Source organism: Trachemys scripta, chromosome 10 (assembly GCF_013100865.1).
Source record: "Trachemys scripta elegans isolate TJP31775 chromosome 10, CAS_Tse_1.0, whole genome shotgun sequence".
Taxonomy (NCBI): Eukaryota; Metazoa; Chordata; order Testudines; family Emydidae; genus Trachemys; species Trachemys scripta.
Window position 1 is genome coordinate 48,146,629 of NC_048307.1, and position 20,517 is coordinate 48,167,145.

General features: G+C 49.1%; 1 protein-coding gene across 1 annotated transcript in view; it reads right to left on the bottom strand.

Annotated features, from left to right (window-relative positions):
- The window catches only part of SIN3A (SIN3 transcription regulator family member A), a 55,268-nt gene extending 54,493 nt beyond the window's left edge, over positions 1-775 (bottom strand). The window contains exon 1 of the mRNA XM_034783825.1: positions 371-775. The gene's annotated coding sequence lies outside the window, so the exon portion shown is untranslated. The remainder of the gene's footprint in view (positions 1-370) is intronic.
- Positions 776-20,517: the final 19,742 nt, after the last annotated feature.

Here is a 20,517-nt window from a genome sequence, read left to right on the forward strand (position 1 = left end):
CGAAGCGAAGGAAAGGGCTCGGGAAGCTCATCTCCACTAATCCAGAGCCCGCGAAGACAACCCGACCGGGACGGAGGGTGGAGGTGGCTACTTGTGCGCTATGCTCGCCGGGGGAGGGGGCTCCCTGTAGGTTCTGCACCCGGGGAGGGGGGCTGCCTGTGTCCAGCGCACGCGGGGGCCCGCTGTAGGGAACCCCCGGGGAGACGCAACATGGGAGGCTGCTCTCGCTCCCCTCCCCCGGTGGCGCCCGAAGCGCGCGGGCCACCGGCGCGAGTCCCCGCCCCATACGGAGAGCGAGAAGGGAAAAGAGTGACCCGCCCCCCGCGGCGCCCGGCGGGACTGTCACACCGCCCGTCCCCTCGGCGCTCACCTCAAAGCCGCCCCTGTGCCCAGGGGGATCGCGCCCCGCCGGTGGCTGTCCGGGCCCCTTCTCCTCACGCGGGGGTGGCCCTCGGGCCCCTCCTCTCGCCACTGGCGGGGTCGGCGGCGGCTGCTCCCGCCCTGGCTCTGGCGGCTACTCGAGAGGGACGGTCCCTGGCGGTGTCGGGCTGTGGGAGGGCGCCCCGGCCCCGGCGGCTGCTCCGGGCGGGGTGGGGGGGTCCCCGGGCCCCTCCTCCTCCTCCCGGCGGGGGCGGCGGCTGCTCAGCTCGGGCAGTGGAGGGGGTGAGGGGCGGCTGGGCCTGGGCGGATACGAGGGATGGTCGGCTCCGGTGAGGGGGGGGTAAAATGGAGTAACCGTCTCTCGGCGGCGGCCGAGCGCTGCCCGCTTCTCTGTTCCCCGGGAAATCCCGCCCCTCCCCGGCCCGGGGGGAGACCCCCGCACTTCCATTGGGTACATTGCCTGCCACTCACCGCCTCTCCCAATCACAACGCAGTACCCACCCCCATCTCCCGCCCCTATTGGACACAACCCCCAGGAAGGGGATGTGAAGGGGGGGACCGAGGAAAAATGTCCGTATAGGAAACAAGCCCCGCCCAATCCCTCCTCCACTCCCCTCTCATTGAATGCCGCCTACAGGAACCGGCCAACGATTGGATTAGGTGGACGTCGGTCAAACCTAGACTCCCCCTATCTCAGGCTCCGCCCCCGGCCACTAGGAAGCTCCGCCCCCTCTCTAGGGAGCCCTTTTGTGGAATGTTTACATCTGCAAGTGGATCCAGATTCGTGCCCCTGCAAATCCGCCCACAATCCCGGGCGCAGCAGCTACTCCCTTGGGTTCACTGCATGCCCTGTACCTGCACCCATGTTGCTTTAGAGAGTGGCCCTAGCACGTGCACTAACACTGTACAATGCACGGGTGCAACAAGCTGCTGCAGCACGGGCGCCAGTTCTGTCCAACTCTACACGCTGCAGCGGCGGTACGCCCAGTATCGTTAACGCGCGATACATGCATGGGTACAACAAGATTCAGCCGCACGGCCAGTAGCCCCGTTTAATAGACGCAGACACCAAATTTCAGCAGCTATGCGCTCGCTCTAGTAATGCATTAATGCAACAAGTTGCATGAGGTCAATCATACTACCCAGCTTCAAGATTATCGGTGAGGTATTATTCCGCTTGCATACAATTTAAACTGGGATGAAACCTCTTGGATACTGCCCTCGAGGAAGCAAGGTAATTAGTTTCCTTCTACTCCTATCAACCCTGTTTGAAACTTGCAGCAACTTTACAGGAAGTAACAAGTGAAACCATACTCCAAAACAGGCACTATTTAAGAACACCTTTTTTAAACAACACCAAAGCTGTACGTGGTGGTCGCATCGTATTAACCCACGAACCCTGGATTTAGAACCCAGCCTCAAAGAACTACGGGTCACCTATTGAGCAATTTGAGCACATTTTGGATCAGCGCTACTCCAAACGGAAGCAGATGGGGAAGGTAGATTTCTATTCCAATATAAAGTTCAGGTATGTTTTTACACTCACATGGAAGAAAAAGCTGCCATAGGATTAAACAGTTGTCATTTTCCCTCTAGTCTGAAAGCTTTTTCCTCAAAGTTTCTGCGAGGAAGCATTAAGTTTGTCTCAAAGGACAAACAAGCCCATAAGACAAACAAACAACAACAACAAATAAAGCGTGCCTTTATTTATAAAATAGCACTCTGAAGTTGCATTACCCCATCGCTAAATAACTGAGATGGAAATCCAAGTCTTAGATCACTTTTAGCCACCACAGTGACTTTGCTTTATTAATTCCACACAGGAATTAATGTCTTTCCATCACCGTTGACTTCTGGAGCACTGACCAACTGCCCTAGAGGCTTCTCCACGCCAGGAACATGTATAGTTCTCATCCTCAATACTTCCTTCCTACAGAAGTCAGTGACACAGTGTATCCATTCAATACAAGCCCAATGTATCCAAAGGAGAGGAGGATGGTCAAAATAAATCCCTAGCAGTGTAAATCACAATTAATTATTGGCATTTAATAACTGTCACCATGCAGACAACAAATGAAAGACACCTTCTGGTGGTATCCTAATAAAACTATTCTTATTGCCTCCCACCTCCCAAAGGCCAACTTTCTATTCCAAGCCTTAAAACTGTCCAGAAACTTTATTTGGAAGTATATTTTGTACCTCAGATGCAGTCAAGAGTACACAGAGAAAAGACACCTCCCTGACTAGAAGAGCCTACTGTAATAGGCATGGGACAGCCAAGGCAAAGAAGCACACAGGTCTTAAACATATGGATGACGCTATTTTAAATTTTAAAGATTTGGTTCTATACCTCTGCTGTGTGTTGCCCACACAACTCCCTTCTCTCCCCTGGTGTAAAAAGGGATTATATCTGGATCCCTCACCTTCCACTTATAACCCTGCTAATTATAGTACTGGGTGGCAGGATGCTGCCTGTTGCTGCAGTTTCAAACAAGCGACTTTCTGATTCATATGTCGAGGCATGATTGTAATTAAAATAAAAAGGTGAGCAGGTTATGCATCGCCCGGCCAGCTCAGAAATCCTCAAGTGCCAGCACCCGTCGCTCACACGTTCTCTTTAGTGCATGTGCACACACTCACAAACAGTGAGAGCTACTATTAAACCCTCTTTAGCTTCCTCCAGCAGACACGCCTCCAGCTAGCTCGCAGCAGCTTTGGAGCAGACGTGCAGGCTTTAATTTTAAAATATCTTCCAACATGACTGAACTTGTAGTTCTGAATTAAGAGAGAGACTTCAATGAGGCTTCACATCTTTTTAGGAGTCTGAGGCTAGTAAAAGCAGTGAGGGAAGGAATCGATTTCTCTCCATTGGACTGTCTCACCATTCCGAGCGAGTCACTCGTATCAAAAAACTGGGGTGATTTACTCCTTTGCCTTGCCCCCTTAGTGCCTGGAATAACCTGGTACCCCCTTTTTCTACGTGTTAACTCTGTCCCTGAAAGCATACGAGCGGTTAAGGCTCCACCCCTACTGTAAAGCAAAGCACGACATCACTAGGGTAAAACAGGGTTTAAGGGAAAATCCACGTACTGTACTGCAGATTACACACAATTTCCACGTTTCAGGACATAGAAGTACATGGTAGTAGACAAACAACACGCACGCAGAGCTCCCTCTCTCTGTGCTCCTCGCTGACTACACAGTACAGGATTTGTAGCTAACCGGAGGGCAGATACATTGTACGATCCACCGCCAAAGAGCTTTACAGCCCCCTAAACTGAAATCAACCCAGCAGTCTGCTTGTGACAGAGGCTCATTTATCCAGGGACTGGGGGGGGAATCACAGCAAGGGAGGAGCTGGTACGCGGTCAAGACACGAAGGGGGGGACACATTGACAAAATATTTGGAGAAAGCCATCCTCTTTCCCATACGCTGGCCTGAGGAGGGCTGGGGCCGGTGTGCCAAACTTTGGGCCACACTCTTTACCTTCAGGATAGATCTCAGAGAAGGGGAAAAGTAAAAATATGCCTCCACGGGGCAGTCCAAACGTTCTGGCGCCAGGCTGGACTTGGAAGGAGCGAAAAGAAATTGGGAAAAGGTAGGGGAGTTTCTCTCATTACCACCACCCCCCCCCCCGTCAAAAAAAAACCCCAAACCAAGCTCGATGTATGTTGCTCCTCGCTCTTAACCTAATTTTTTCACCTCATGGGCGTACTATGCGGCGGGGGGGAGGGGAGGGGGAGAGGAGGGGGAAGAGACCCACAAGCGGGTGAGCTGTAGTATTGCAGGTATCCAGCCAGGTAGATTCCGTGCAGTCTCCGAGTTAAATCTCCGGAGTGAACCAAGGCTGGATTTCTGCTGTCTCCCGCTCAAAAAAAAAAAAAAAAACACACAACAACAACAACAAAACAAACAAAAAACTTGCGACACGGGGGAGGAAACAGGGCCGCCAAGTGCTTTTGCTGCCAAGCAATATAAGCCCAGAGAGCAAAGCTAGGATGACTCTCCCGCCTCCTCTCCTTCCCCGGAAGCTGGAAGAGAAGGGGGCTGGCCTGTGACTCTAAAGCGGTGCGAGAGAGAGCTCCCTCCGAAAATGTCCTAAGCGGTCACCCCTGCCTTTGCCCGGTGGCGGGGGGAGGGATTTTATTACGAAAGAGGCACCCTAGCAGGTGGTCCACTGCCCCAGCGGGAGGGCTGGTCGGGGGTGGGGGGATTGCCTCTCTCTAGCCCTTTACCGGAAAGATCTGACTGATCTCTGGGCGAATCCTTTTGTCCCTAAGTCCCACCCAGCATTGACCGCGCAGCTTCACTTCCGGGATGGCTGCGCCTCACGTGGGGCGGATCTATTACACGTGTGGGGGGGACGATGGGGGAAGACAGCAGACCTGCCTTCTCCCGCTCCCCCATTCTCCCTCCCTTGGAGGCAGAAGGGGGTGGATCAATGCTTTCATTTCTACCAATCAGCTCCAAGGAGAGGAAAACTTCTCTCCTTCGTCTTCCCGACGGAATTAGAGAGTCCTTTACCATTTGGGGCGGGAGACCAACCTGAAATACAGTCAGGTCTTCTGATAGGCGGGGCGATTTGGAAACCCTAGCCAATAAAGCACAAGGGGTGGGGCTAATTCTTCTACCCAAGAAGAAGGGCTAATCCCGCCCTATGACTACATAGCGAGGAAGGGGGCGGGGGAGGACTGTGAGTGTGTGTACTGCGTATTCACTCAGTCAGCCTCATGCAGTAGGCACTACGGGCAGGTTACGCTGCTTCCATAGCTGAGGTTGCAAACAGCAGTATCCCTCCAGCACGAAAGGGGGAAAGCAACTCAGGCTGGCAGGATTCTGGAGTGGATTCCCCCGGTGGGGTCTCCTCTAGGCTGGAGAGAGGAGAGGCAGAATCCCTTCCGCCCTCCCCGAATCCACTCCTTGTAAATTGTAACGTGAACCCTCCTTCGCTTTCCAGGCCGCTGCTCCCGCCCCCTCCCAAAACCCAGCCTTGCTGGCGGTGCGCGGCCTCACTTTGCTAACGCTCAAACGAGCGCAAGGAAGCCCCTTTCGTCCCCCGGGCAGCGAGTCCAGCAGGGAGAGGGCCAGCCCGTCACGGTAGCTAACTCCATGCAGCTCAGTCCAACACCTTAACTCCTAGTCTCTGGCTCCAGCAAATGATGGACGCCCCCTCTGCAGTGTTTCCTTTCCCCGGCTCAGTACCATGCCAACTCGACCCCCCGGTCCCCGACCTTCACAGTTCCTTTGCTTCTTTAAACTATTTTGAGCCGCTCCGCAAGAAAGCTGCAAGGACCACCGGCTTGCGGGAGAAAAGGGACCAGCGGGGGTAGCCCAACCCCGGGGCTGTCCATCTTTCCCTCCCACCGGCATAGGAGGCGGGGTGGAGACTAGAGATGCAACTCCATGTTTGCAAAGGGAATCAGGTTCAATCAGTTGGGAGATGAGAGCTCAGTGGATCGAGAGCAGGAGGAAGGCGGCTGCTTCGGTTTGGGTCGCAAAGTGGGCTCAGTGCACGGCAGGTAGCAAGCGTTCGGTAACAGAACGTTCGCGCGTCAACAGGGGTTCGGCGCTGGAATGTTCACCGGTGCCTGGCTACTTTGCGTTCGGAAATGGAACGCGACGGCGGCTGCTAGAGGCCCCGCTCCATTCAGCGGGGCTCCGGCGAGGATTGTTTTGGTGTGAATTTAAAAATAACAATCACACAGCTGCCGGTTTAGGGAGAGAGAGAGGAAACTAGAGCTGCGGTCCGCGCCCCCCTGCTGGCAGCTGCCTCTTGGCAGATCCATTCACACGCCTCCCCCCAACAAGTTTCACGTAAAGAAGCACAAATCTACGGGTTCCGATTCCGCCCTCTCTGCTAGTAAGACATCCGGCCTTGGGATTTGTAAACTAGATCTACGCTCCGGCAACGCCTGCAAAGCCCTGCACCGAGCCGAGCTGCAAAAGCCACCCCCGCACCCCAAAATCTACTCAATAAACTCCTAAACCTCCTCTCAGGACCTTGACCCGCAGCGCAGCTTTGTTTTTGCCAAGCAAAATAAGGGGCGGGGGAAGTGAAGTGTCCCTGCTCCTCCTCCTCTCCCCCAAACTGCATGGATCCCAGCGCGATGTTAAACAAACACCACCAGCACGCATATCACCCGGCCAAATGCCTAGTCTTCCTCAGATCTCCGTGCAGGGACGGGGAGGGAGAGCGAGGGTAAAGCAAAACCCAGGGAAAAACTGCTTTTAATTTCTCCCCTCTTCCTCAACGGATCCGACTGCTCAGTCCCTGATTAACAGCAGCTCCGCCTACCACCCCCTTTCTCTCCTGGTTCTGGCCCGATTTGAGACGGGTGACCTTAACCCCCCCCCCCTTCCTCCCCCAAACGCCCAAAATATTGGGGACTAAATTGAAAGCAGCTGTTACATACCCTCAAAGCCCAGGCGAGGAGTCCTGAATGGATAGGAACGCCCCCCAAACGGGATTGGCCTTTAGCTGAAACTCGTCACTTCAATCCCACCCATCAGAGGAGGGAAGGCTGGATCCAAACCTGCAACCCAGGACACGCCCTCCCCTCTTCCCCAAAACACGCAGGGCAGGGCTTTGTGCAAAAGTGGAGTTAGGCTGCTGATCAGCCATTTATGTACATCAAACTCACGCCTGCTGCACGTCGGGGACTGAAGTGAGCTCTCACAGGCTAGGGCTTGCGTTAGCTTCGGTTTCCATCTGTCTAGCTGCACTTGAAGCACTTTCTGAACCTACCTGTTACAGTGTTAGGAGCACAAAAGCAAAGTTGTGCTGAACGCCACAGAGCCAGTCCTAGGGCCATGGGAGTGATGCGGTTGTGCTAAGATGCCCCCCTTGGCAGCCCAACTCCAGGGCAGGGAACACAGCAGCAGCACCGTAAGTGATTCTTTTCTAATAATAATAATAATAAACACTGTGCCTTGTCCTGGCAGCTTCCATCCAACCATTAACTCCTGTAGCACCATCATCCTGCTTGTATAGTGTCTTCTCTCTAAAGATCTCAGGACAGTTTACAAACATGCAGGATTAACCCTTGCAACAGGTCTGGGAGGTAGGTATTACCCCCATAGTATAGGCAGGAAAACTGAGGCACAGAGATTAAGTGATTTGCCTGAGGGCTGTGGTAGACTGGGGAGTAGAACTGATCTCCTGAGTCTCAGTCCTCTACTTTAAGCTGTTATACCAGCCACACACACTTTATCAAACAGAGAACAACTAATGGGCGAGAAGGGCAAGACCCTTGTCGGGTCGACCGAGAGCACAGGAACCTCTTTTGAAAGAGCAGTAGGAGCCATTTAGAGAAGGGGCGAGTGCCAGGCAGGATCACTCTCTCCCCACTATTGTATGTAAATGTGTAGGAATTCTTATTTTTTGTATTATTGTAGCACCTAGCAGCCCTAGTCATAGACCAGGACCCCATTGTGCTAAGTGCTGTACAAACCCAGAACAAAAAGATGGGCCCTGCCCCAAAGACCTTACAATCCGTATATAAGACAAGAGATAACAGATGGATACAGGCAGATGGGGGGAGAACAGAGAAACAATGACATACGACTGGCCCTGAACACCAGTAGACACTTGGATCCTGGGACCTGATGCTCTGTTCTTATAATCTAAGGGAAAATCTGGGTGGGATTGAATTAGCGCAATTAATCACACTGTTAAACAATAATAGAATACCATTTATTTAAATATTTTTGGATGTTTTCTACATTTTCAAATATATTGATTTCAATTACAACACAGACTACAAAGTGTACAGTGCTCACTTTATATTTATTTTTGATTACAAATATTTGCACTGTAGAAAACAAAAGAAATAGTATTTTCAATTCATCTCATACAAGTACTGTAGTGCAGTCTCTTTATCATGAAAGTTGAAATTACAAATGTCAAATTACATACAAAAAAATAACTGTATTAAAAAATAAAACAATGTAAAACTTTAGAGCCTACAAGTCCACTCAGTCCTAGTCCAGCCAATCACTCAGACAAACAAGTTTGGTTTCATTTGCAGAAGATAATGCACCCTGCTTCTTGCTTACAATGTCACCTGAACGTGAGAACAGGCATTTGCGTGGCACTTTTGTAACTGGCGTCGCAAGATATATACGTGCTAGATGTGCGAAAGATTCATATGTCCCTTCATACTTCAACCACCATTCCAAAGGATATGCATCCATGCTGATGATGGGTTCTGCTTGATAACGATCCAAAGCAGAGTGGAGCGATGCATATTCATTTTCATCATCTGAGTCAGATGCCACCAGCAAAAGGTTGATTTTCTTTTTTGGTGGTTCGGGTTCTGTAGTTTCCGCATTGGAGTGTTGTTCTTTTAAGACTTCTGAAAGCATGCTCCACACCTCGTCCCTCTCAGATTTTGGATGGCACTTCAGATTCTTAAACCTTGGGTCGAGTGCTGTAGCTATTTTTAGAAATCTCACATTGGTACCTTCTTCGCATTTTGTCAAAATCTGCAGTGACAGTGTTCGTAAATCAAACAACATGTGCTGGGTCATCATCCGAGACTGCTATAACATGAAATGTATGGCAGGATGCAGATAAAACAGAGCAGGGGACATACAATTCTCCCCCAAGGAGTTCAGTCACAAATTTAATTAACACATTGTTTTTTTAACGAACATCATCAGCATGGAAGCATGTCCTCTGGAATGGTGGCCGAAGCATGAAGGGGCATATGAATGTTTAGCATATCTGGCATGTAAATACCTTGCAACGCCGGCTACAAAAGTGCCATGCAAACTCCTGTTCTCACTTTCAGGTGACATTGTAAATAAGAAGCAGGCAGCAGTATCTCCTGTAAATGTACACAAACTTGATTGTCTTAGCGATTGGCTGAACAAGAAGTAGGACTGAATGGACTTGTAGGCTCTAAAGTTTTACCCTGTTTTGTTTTTGAGTGCAGTTATGTAACCAAAAAAAAAAATCTACATTTGTAAGTTACACTTTCACGATAGAGATTGCACTACAGTACTTGTATGAGGTGAACTGAAAAATACTATTTTTTTGTTTATCATTTTTACAGTGAAAATATTTGTAATAAAAAAATAATATAAAGTGAGCATTGTACACTTTGGATTCTGTGTTGTAATAGAAATCAATATTTGAAAATGTAGAAAAACATCCAAAATATTTAATACATTTCAATTGGTATTCTATTGTTTAACAGTGCGATTAACCGCAATTAATTTTTTTAATTGTAGTGAATTTGAGTTAACTGCGATTAATCGACAGCCATAGTAATATCTTTTATTAGACCAACATCTGTTGGTGAGAAAGACCAAGATTTGGAAGCTTGAAAGCTTGTCTCTCTCACCCCCAGAAGTTGGTTCGCCAAAAGATATTACCTCACCCACCTTGTCTTTCTAACATTCTGGGACTGACATGGCTACAGCAACACTGCATACAAGTATTTACTTTGAATGAGAAAGATCATCTATCATAATCCGAATGTGACAGCTCACCTATGCAGTTGAAGCCACATCACCATTCACTGATAAACAGCAGGTCTACTCAGGTAGGACGATTCCTAATAGAGATTCAAGTACATTTCAATGGCTCTAAGCAATGGGTAAGTGACCTGCCTGACCCATTACAAAACTGCAACCTGGTTTTCTGCACCTATGCTACCACCAGTAACTGCAAGTTTAGATCAGGCACATTAGTGGTGAAAAACAAGCAAATCTCCAGACCTGTCAGTGTCCAGTCAAAGTTTGCACTTACACTATTGGTTCCACTGGTGTAGAAAAATGGGTAGCAACGATCTAAGTGTAAATGGGTCTGTAGTTCACTTAGGGCTTGATCCTGTGTGATGCTGAGTACTCTTAGATCCCATTTATTTCAATGGGAATTGAGGGTGCTTGGCACCTCCAGGAGTTCAGCACCTTACCTTTTTTTTTTTTTTTTTTTATGTTTTGGAACATTCCTTGTTTGTAAAGTGAGATAATAAAAGGGAATCTCTCTCAGCACAATGTGCTGCTTTGAAACACAGCCAGGACGTCTGACTTCTAAAGCCCAGGTTCTGACACAAGGAACGTGGCACTAATGTCTGAAACTAATTCAGTTTCTCCATCTGTAACATCGGACAATAATTCTTACTATCTCACAAGGGTGTAGGGCAGGGATTCTCAAACTTTTGTATTGGTGACCCCTTTCACACAGCAAGCCTAGGAGTGCGACCCCTCTGATAAATTAAAAACATATTTTTTATATTTAACACAATTATAAATGCTGGAGGTGAAGCGGGGTTTGGGATGGAGGCTGACAGCTCGCAACCCCCCCAAGTAATAACCTTGTGACCCTCTGAGGGGTCACAACCCCCAGTTTGAGAACCCCTGCTGTAGGGAGTGTTAATGAATTACCAGTTAAAGTGCTTTGAAGATGAGAAGCACATCTGTGCTAATGAATTATTATTAGAGCTGTGTGTATACAGACAAAACTCAGTGGTCTGGATCCTGCAGTAAATTTTGCAGAGGTAGACCACATGGAGTTTGTTGCAAGATCAGGGCCAAAGTTTGTATCCAATAGCTGCAGACATTTTCATACCTTTTTGGGTTTGCTTTGTTCAAACATTACCTCAATTGTAAGCAATTGGGGCAGAGACCATCTCTTTATTCTGTGTTTGTACAGCATCTAGTGCAGTTGGTTTTGGTCCCTGAGTAGGGCTCCTGAGAACGACATATGATATTAATAATAGGGTATATAATCAAGATTTATCAGCACAAGCACTCATGGAAACTCTGTCTCAAGATCGTATGTTCAAACAGTCACCAAAAGAAAAAGTACGAATGACTTTCTGCAAGCGTTTGCAGATCAGAAGAGTTGAATTCAATCAGAGAACAGAAACATGACCATGTGACTAATGTGACCAATTGCTCCAAGGCAATGCATCAGAAATTTAAATAGCAAGTAACTCAGCAAACAAAATGAATTGAATAATTTTGCACAGCAAGTACATTTAAGACATTTGTGGCCACGTCTACCCTACAGAGCCTTTGCCGGCATAGCCTCCTAGTGTAGACACAGTGTACACCAATCAAAGGAGTTTTTCTGCCAGTGTAGCAACACTACCTCTCCGCATACCATTAGCAGTCTCCTTCTGCAGCATAGATGCGTCTCCACTGAGGGTTTTGTTGGCATAACTGTCTCCGTGGGGGAGTATTTTTTTACATCCCTGATTAATATAGTTATGCCAGGATAAGTTTTAAGTGTAGACCAGACCTGTGACTTTTTCAAGTGTTCCACGTACAGGAAAAAGGCAAAAATAATCAAGCCAGGGGGGAAATTTTTCAACAACACAAATAGAAACTCCCTTTTTTGCCTTTGCAAATCCTCTTCTAACTGGTTAGTTAAGAATTACTTGTTCAGCTCTAATTACTGTTATGATCTTGGATAGTCAGGACAGTTGCTCACTTGAAATTTTTATATTTTCATCACCTCGGGGTGACCAGATATAGTTTTATGGGGCTGTGCCAGGGACCCAGACAGTTAAACTAGGAGCTTGACCTGGTTTTAGTGTAATGAGATAGGTAAGTGATCAGCCAGCCAACTACCTCCATTCAGAAGAAACTCCTGCCTCCTTCCTTCCCCCTCCACATTCTGGGCCATGAGTTGTCTCTGTGTTGGGGCGAGTAGTTCACCACGTGCCTGTCTCCCTCTGATGGAAGTCTGAGTGGAGCAGTGCCGAGGAATTCTAAGGTAATAGGGCTGAACTTGCCCTCTTAAAAATGTGTGTGAAGTTTTTGCACCTGCAATGATTTGCAGTAGTTAATGATGGCTGGTATTGCAGGCAAAAGTCAGCCGGTTGGACTCATAGTTAGCCATAATGCCTGAGTTTTGCACTGGCTATTTATTTGCAAGGGTAAAACAAACAACAACAAAAATGCAAGCAGCTAGTTTGGAGACACACATTGCAATGGTTAACAAGGAGGCTATGCCACGTGGATGTTTTTCTAAAAGACATGCTGTAGGAATTATTTTGGAGAAATTCTCTGGCCTGTGTGAGACAGGAGGTCAGACTAAATCACAGTGGTCCCATCTGGCCTTGGAGTCTATGAATCTATAAACCTACCACCACAGTAAGAACAACACTCACAACATCGACACCCCATCAACACAAGAACTGAGCCAGAAAAACCCTGAAACCAACCAAGTAAGTAAGCACTGTGTTTATTCTAAAAGGGGAAAGGAGCCAGAGACTCAAAGAAATCCACTAGGGACTTCGCTATTGCTGATTGATTTTACACGGAAGGTGCTCAGATAGTATGGTGCTGGGCAACAGTATCTCCTTAGAGATAGATCCTTAAAGAGCATGTAGTGCCATGTGGGATACTGCAAATCCTGGGACACTGTAGTTGTGTGACTGAGATGCGCCAGCCTTTCCAATGACTTACTGCCTTGTATGCTACTCCGAGGCACACACAATTTCATTGGAGGCTGACCGTGTGCCACCCAGCCGCACCATAGAGGCAGCAGCTGGGCCACAAGTTTCTGTAAATGGGACTTACAAAGGATTTATTTTTATTGGATTTGTGCCTGTTTTTTGCTTCTTTATGACGGATAAAGAAGGCCTGAAAGGCGTGTGCACCTGAAAGCCGGCTTTTTCCCGCTCCTATTGTTTATGTCTTAGAAAATCAGGACTGCCCCATCTGGACTCCCCTGGTTTTGCTGGAGGTCTTATTGCGGGTGCTGATACTTTAATGGAAAGGGCAAAAGTGTTGAATCTTGAACCAAAGGTTTAGCTTACCCAAACTGGCTAATCAGTCATTGAAGTTAAATAGGTGCATTAAATACAAAAGGAAGTGCTGGGACTAGCTCTCCCTTCCCCTCTCAGTTACTCAACTTTCACTATCTTGACACTTGGGATGTCAGCACTTTGCTGGCTCTCCATTCATCCTGGCCTCCCAGGTTAGGCAGCACCGGAATTGTTAAGGTAAAGACCAAGCTGGGAAAAGCCCTCCAGCCTCTCTTTGATACATCATGTGCACAATCCCAATTAATTTTCCTTCCCGGCTTACCTCCAAGGGAGGGGAGATGCCTGGTCAGTTGGGACGAATAGCTGGGGGCACCTTGGCTGGCAGAAAGGCTAATTAGGGATTAGCAGAGCCGCCCGTTTTGTTAGACAGCTTGTTATGAACCATTTCTTCCTTCCCCCTTCCATCTGTTAAACCCTCCCACACTGCCCAGCTCCCTCAGACACGCCCTCCTCTGCTAGTGGATTGCCAAACCCTGCATGTGCTCCCAGTGCCATGTGCCTTTCCCCACACTCAGATGCCACACTCCCTAGAACAAGCCCCTCCCCCACCCCAAATTCATCTCCCTCTTCCTCCCAGCTGCTAATCCCTTCCCTGGGCCTCCTAGAATAAGGTATTGTTAGAGGCCCAAATTATCCCACCAGCTTTCTACACCCCACCTACCAGCTACGCTCCATAGTGATGTGACTCTTTGCACCAGCCTCCTGGGTAATTCAAATTGACCAAATTTAAAACCAGATGCTTAAATGCAAATCCATCTCTGATCAACAGTAAGTCAAGGAGCAGCGGGACTTTGAGGGCCTGATTCTCGGTTAACGTATTCCTCCGCTTGAGGAAGGCCTGTGATGGGGTGAACTCACCCTGCACTGGATGGGGAAGAGTTAACTCTTCACTGTGGGTAGAGGAAGCCACGCCCCCACATCCCTATCGGGCATGCTCCAGGTGTAGCAGTAGTATAAGAGGGGCAGCCCGGCTCAGTCTGGGCCAGGGGTTCTCAAACTGGGGATTGGGACCCCTCAAGGGGTCACAAGGCTATTACATGCGGGGGGGGTGTCTGTGAGCTGTCAGCCTCCACTCCAAACCCGGCTTTGCCTCCAACATTTATAATGGTGTTAAATATATAAAAATGTGTTTTTAATTTATAAGGGGGGGTTGCACTCAGAAGCTTGCTGTGTGAAAGGGGTCACCAGTACAAAAGTTTGAGAACCACTGGTCTGGGCTGACTGCCGGAGAGGAAGGATGCTCCTTGCTGGCTCCTGCCCAGGAACCACTGGATCCCTGGACCACGGTTGGAAGCCAGAGGCGCCGAGACCCACGTGGACACTCAGCTATCTGTGGACACCTCAAGGAGTCCGAGCTACAGGGAGTTGCACCGGCTGAAGAACCAGAGACCCTGAAGACGCGCAGATCACAGACTGGAGTGACAAGGTGGGAAATAGCCCAGGGAGCTGGGACCCAGTGGAGCAGGGAGGACCCCCCCGCTCCCCCCAAGTGGCCGCTTGACCATACAGCCCCGCTTGGAGGGCAACTTTATTGATTCTGGTTGCTAGGCCATACAGCCGTGCCCAGAAGGTGACCCTATTGGCTCCAGCCCCTGGACTGGAGGGCAACTTTATGGACTCTGGCCATTAGAGGGGTATCTCCATCGACTTGGGCAGCTAGACCTGACTGCCGGCAAACCCAGTGGATGATTAATGACTCTGGTCATTAGGCCTTACTGCCCTGTAGACACAGGGTATCTCTATTGACTTTGGCCATTGGGTCTTACTGCCTTGCAAACCCCGGGGTACCCCTGTGGACTCTGGCCGCTAGGCCTTGCTGCCCAGCAGAGAAGGACTATCCTCCCCTTTCTGCCCCCAGACATGGGTCATGTGACTATTGCCCTGTAGAGCAAGGCGATTCCATAGACTCCAGCCAGTGGGGCTTAAAGCCCTGCAGATCAGGGCATTTCTAAGGACTCCTGCCCTTAGGTATCACAGCTTGGAGACCAAGGGCAGCTTGAAGGATGGGGTGAACTCACCCTGCACTGATGGGGTATCCCCCACCCTGTCACAGGGCCAGCGTTAACTTTAAATCCCCTTGGCACTCCTTATAATCTAGGGTTGTGCAAGACCCTGCCATGACAGAATATATCCCTGTATTCACACCCTACACACTATTGTAATATCTTTGTACAAAGTATGCCTTGTAAGGTATCATTTAAAATAATAAACTTTATTCCGTTAGAGGAATAACAAACATAATATATTTGTACTGTCCAGGAGAGGGCTAGGCCCTGCAGAACATACATTCTGGGAGAAGATCTGGGATGGGGGTGGTGCTGGGGTCATCCTGCAGCATAACAAAGGCTGGTGAGAGCCAAGGTGTGGCTGGGTGGCTGCAGCACACACAGACATAGCTGGGATTGACTTACATTCTGGAGGTTATTTGTGAACAGTCCAGGTTAGAGGCTACAGCAGCAAGGCAGTGTAAAAGGGCACCCCAGGTTTATAGGGCACGGGTGACACAACTACTCATTAGTCTGGATTGTGCCCCGGTATGTCACACCCACATAGCCCCTCCACTGCAGTAAGTTAGAGCAGCCTCAAGGCTGCTCTAACTTACACACTACTTGCCAATGTCCCTTATGGGCTGAAGGAAGCCGAGAATGACTGTAGGGCAGTGCACTTTGGTCATGCCCCTGAAGCACCCATGATGTGTTCCCTGCACCAGAGGACTGAGATAGGGTTACCATCTTTTAGTTTTTAAAAAGGAGGACACTCCTGGGGGACCCGGCCCCGCCCTCAGCCCCGCCCCAACTCTGCCCCCTCCCCTGAACGCTCCGCCCCCTGCTCCTCCCCCTCCCCTGCTTCCCACGAATCAAATGTTCGCGGGAAGCCTGAAACAGGGAGGCAGCAGGTAGGCTGGGGCGGGGTGCAGCGCGGCCCAGTCCGGCCCCCCTAGCTGAGCGGCTCCATTTGGCAGCCGGCCGGCCCAGGCCAAGAGGCTCTGGCCCCGGCGTCTCCCGCCCGGCTTGGCTCGGGCCCCCGCGCCCCCGAACCCCGCGCCCCCGGCCCGGCACCGCAACCCTGGCTCCTGGCCCGGCCTGGCCCGGCACCACGCCCCCGGCTCCCAGCCCGGAACCGTGCCTCCAGCCCCGGCCCCGCACCCCCAGCTCCTGCCGAGCACCGCCGGCCCCAGCCCGGCCCTGCACCGCCGGCCTCAGTCCCAGAGGCCCCGGCCGAGCACCGCCAAGCCCTCCTTCCCTCCCTATTTTCCCGGACATGTCCGGCTTTTTGGGATTTCCCCCCGGACGGGGATTTGAGCCCCAAAAAGCCGGACATGTCCGGGAAAATCCGGACGTATGGTAACCCTAACTGAGAGCAGGGCCAATGTACAGCCCTTGCGCCAGCTCTGCATGGGCTGGGGACGCTCCATGCACAACTGGTGTTCTCAGGGGGCTGGTTACACCCACTTTACAGTGCTTTGTGCTTCCAGAGTGGGGTAAACTTAGAGCAGCTGAGAAACAGTGTGTGTGAGTGAGACATCTGACGATATCCCTAAATCAGAGAAAGATAAAGGTTTATGTGGGGGGCTTTTGTGCTGCTTTATAGTATATTAAAATATCTGAAAGGGGAATTATTTTTTAAGGTTCCCCCACCCAGAAACACCAAGACTGTCAGGTCTTGTCTAGTCTTCCCTGTTTTGCTCAAGGTGTCTCCAGTGCTTTAACTGGGCTGAAAAAAGTCTGTCCGGGGGATGGGATCTATCATAATCTGGGAACAGCAGCTTTGGTGAAACAGTGCTTAAAAAGCACACATTTCAGTGACCTGACTTGACCTTTTTTTTTTTTTTTTCCCTGTGTATGTCTTTCCCCCCCTCCGCACACACACATTTTAAGCACTGGATTTCCCTCTGAGGGCCCAGAAATGTGGATTGGGATCCCTCTCTGTTCTTACCTGCAGGGGTAGAGGTGTCAAGTCTCCACCATGAGAGCTTTCCTTCCAGTTTTTGGTAGGCATCAGGTGACAAAGAAAGAGGCGTGATGTTTGAAGGTGCTGAGTACCCACAATTTCCATTGAGTTCAGTTAGAGTGGTGGGTGCTCAGCACCTCTGGAAATCAGGCCCAAGGAGTAAACACGACTTCCTCCTCCAGGTCAGTTTCATTTAGTTCTCGTCCAGAGAGAAATTCCAGGAAAAATAAAATCTGAATTTCTTCTGGGTTGGTTTGTTTGTTTGTTTTTTAAAAAGCAGAAAAATAATTCAGGCCTCTTCATTCAACACAAGGAAACAAACAAAAAAAAAAAGGCACATACCCACGTCACCTTTAAGGAGAAATTATGTCACCTTCCCCTCTCTAAGATTCCCCCTTCATCTCAGTGTTGGTAAGGTCTGCAGACGGACATGCAATTATCAGACAAAAAACTGGAGTCTCTACATTTAAGGATCAATGAACACATCAGAAGGCCCCACAAGGAACTAACAAAACATGAGTAATTAGGACAGAAGGATCAGGAACTGTCTCCAGGAAAATTGGTTTCATTGCAAGACCTGGAGGCTTAAATTACAGTGATAGTTTGAAGGTTCTCCAGTAAGGCTGGTAAATATAGAGTATATTCATATAACAGGTTTGATCTCATCCCACACGTTGACTTCAGTAAAAGAAAGGGCAGTCCTGAAATGCTAAATATAATAAAATATACCTTGTGGCAATTCAATATTAAGGTGAAGAAAGTAAGCACTCCAAAATCAGGATATTTCAAAACACGCAGAACTTAATTCTGCTGTCTTGTGCGAACTCTGTGTTGTACAGTATCTGTTAATAACAACTAAGACATGAAGATTTACACGTTGCAAGGAATAGAGGGATGAAAAATAACGTCTCTATTCTCAGCAGAGTGGCTGAGGTTATGTTGCGAGCTCATCCCTAACTTTTGGAATTTCCTAAATTTGGCATACTCTGTTGTTCAACCTTCACTGGGCATTAGCACATCCTTTGGATCAATTTCCCCACTGTTTTTAATTAAAAAAAAAAAAAAAGTTAGAATAGTTCTGCTTTCAGAGTTTACAAGCTTCTAAATTAATTTATTGTCAGCTTGCTGCTTTCTTGAACTCAGCCATTCCTGATGTAGGCTTCTCAAGCCCAGCCCCCCTTGGCTGTGAACAGATAGCATCCCTGGACCAGATTCTCAGCTTCACCCTGAAGAGAGCCACTTTTCCACTCCCTCAGTCCCAGGGGCCAAACTGGCCCTTGTTGTGATTTAGCACAGCCAATATCAGGCTGTCCCACAGGCATGGCTGCCCCAGCCAGGGACCACTAGAGAGCTGTGTTCTACCCTATATCCAACATACTGAGATTCCTCTGCCTCTCTGGTATGACCACTACATGGAGAGAGGGATGAATGGGGGTACAGAGCTATGCTGGCTCTGCAGTGGACAGGACTGTCAGAGCAGGGAGAGGGGACAGAGTAATTGGCCCTATGCTTCTGAGGTCTCCTCTAAAGACCCACACCCGGTAATCTGCATAAGAGAAATTACTTCGCTAATAACAGGTGGCAAATCTTCTGCCAATAGCTGGGGTCCATCCTTTCCCATCAAGTCCTCTAGACAGGTTCCCAAAGTGCATATATCTGAAAAGAGGAAGAGACATTGATCATTGCTAAGCAAATTCAGTTGATCACATTTATCAGCTGAGCAAAAGCTGTATAACATGCCAAATCATCCCTTCCATAATCCTTTTATTGGTCTCTCCTCTGAGCAATAAAAATCCATAACCATGAGCAGAATGGTGATTATTAACATGAGATGCAGCGTGGTCTATTGGATAGGGCACTAGACTGAGATTCAAGACATCTGGGTTAGGGTGACCAGATATCCCAATTTTATAAGGAGAGTCCTGATATTTGGGGCTTTGTCTTATAGAGGTGTCTATTACCCCCCACACCCTCTGTTCCGATTTTTCACACTTGTTGTGTGATCACCCTAACCTGGCTTCTGTTCCTGGTTCTGAACTGCTGTGTGATCATGGACAAGTCTCTTACCCCTCTTCCGTCTCTTGTCTGTTTAGACTATAAAGGAATCTCACACTATGCGCTTGTACAGCACCTCCTAGCACAACAGAGCTCGGATCTTGGTATTACCACAGTGCAAACAACAACTAAACAAGATTGTCTTAAGAGTAAATGCGAAACTTTGCCGGAGGAAATGTCCAATCCAAGGTTTTTAAATTTAGTTCTTAATGACAATTGTCTTTTCTTGGCTTGTGTTTAATGAGCAATATCCAGGGAAATGCACTCTGTTCAGAGCCCTTGAGAAAGAATTATTACTACCGCTAATTATTTTGCAACCAAACGTTTACTAGGCCCTGGAACAGAACAGAGAACATTGCTTTCAGACAGAGGCTGAGGATGGTTTCCAAAGCCATGTGAGGGAGTTAGAAGCCAGCACCCATCAGATTTCCAGGGGATCTGGCTCCTTTGAGAATCCCAGTGGAAAATCCAGTCCATGTTTGACAAAACAAGGATCTGCGCCTGATCCAACAGGACTCAGGGCTGGTTAGTACCTGCCAGTATCAGGGTCTTCGTAGGCTCAGTCTTTGAGCCAGGATGCTCAGAAAGAGTTCCACTTTAGTTTTAAATATAGCAGCAAAAAGAATAAGTGAGTCCCCTTGTCAGGGGTTCTCCTTCAGCCCAATGCTATTCCAGTACATCCTGCTTGCTGAGCTGGGCTTGATACAGAGGGGCCTGGCATGGAGGAGAAGAGGGGAAGGAGTCCTTCCCTTAGGCCTTGGAGTGGCAGGCTGGTGCTACCACGGTCCTGATTCCTAGCTCTCCACATAACAGCAGATCCATCAGCCCTGCCAACGCTCTTCCTCTGATCTGCCTCCAAGCCCCGCTGTGCAAGAGTGGGCCGGGAGCTTCTTTGGAACTGGGCTGCAGGGCGTGTGGCCTCCTCCACTGTTTCTCACCCTGTGCTGTGGAGCCACATTGTTCGTACTAGATCTGGGGCTCTACACAGCCACGCAGCAAGGACCAGTATTCATGGCGCCCGCATGTGACAAACATGGAGCTTCCCCATCCTTGTTCCCAGCCGACCTCCTATGCTTTACACTGCCTCTTTAAATGCAACTCCCGAGAGAGGAGTCTGAAAGGGGGCTTCTCAGGAACTTGCTGTTGCCTTCAGCAGTCTCTAGGAGCTTTAGGCCAGCGGCCTCCAAAGCACAGACGTGGTAATCAGGGCTCACCTGCAATCAGGAGCTGTACATAGCTCTGGTACATCTGCCCCAAGTGGCCAGCTTAATCAGGAGGGGGGCTGCAAAGTGAAGTTTGAGGATGGAAAGGAACAACTTCTAGAGCCACTTGATCTGGCAGGTG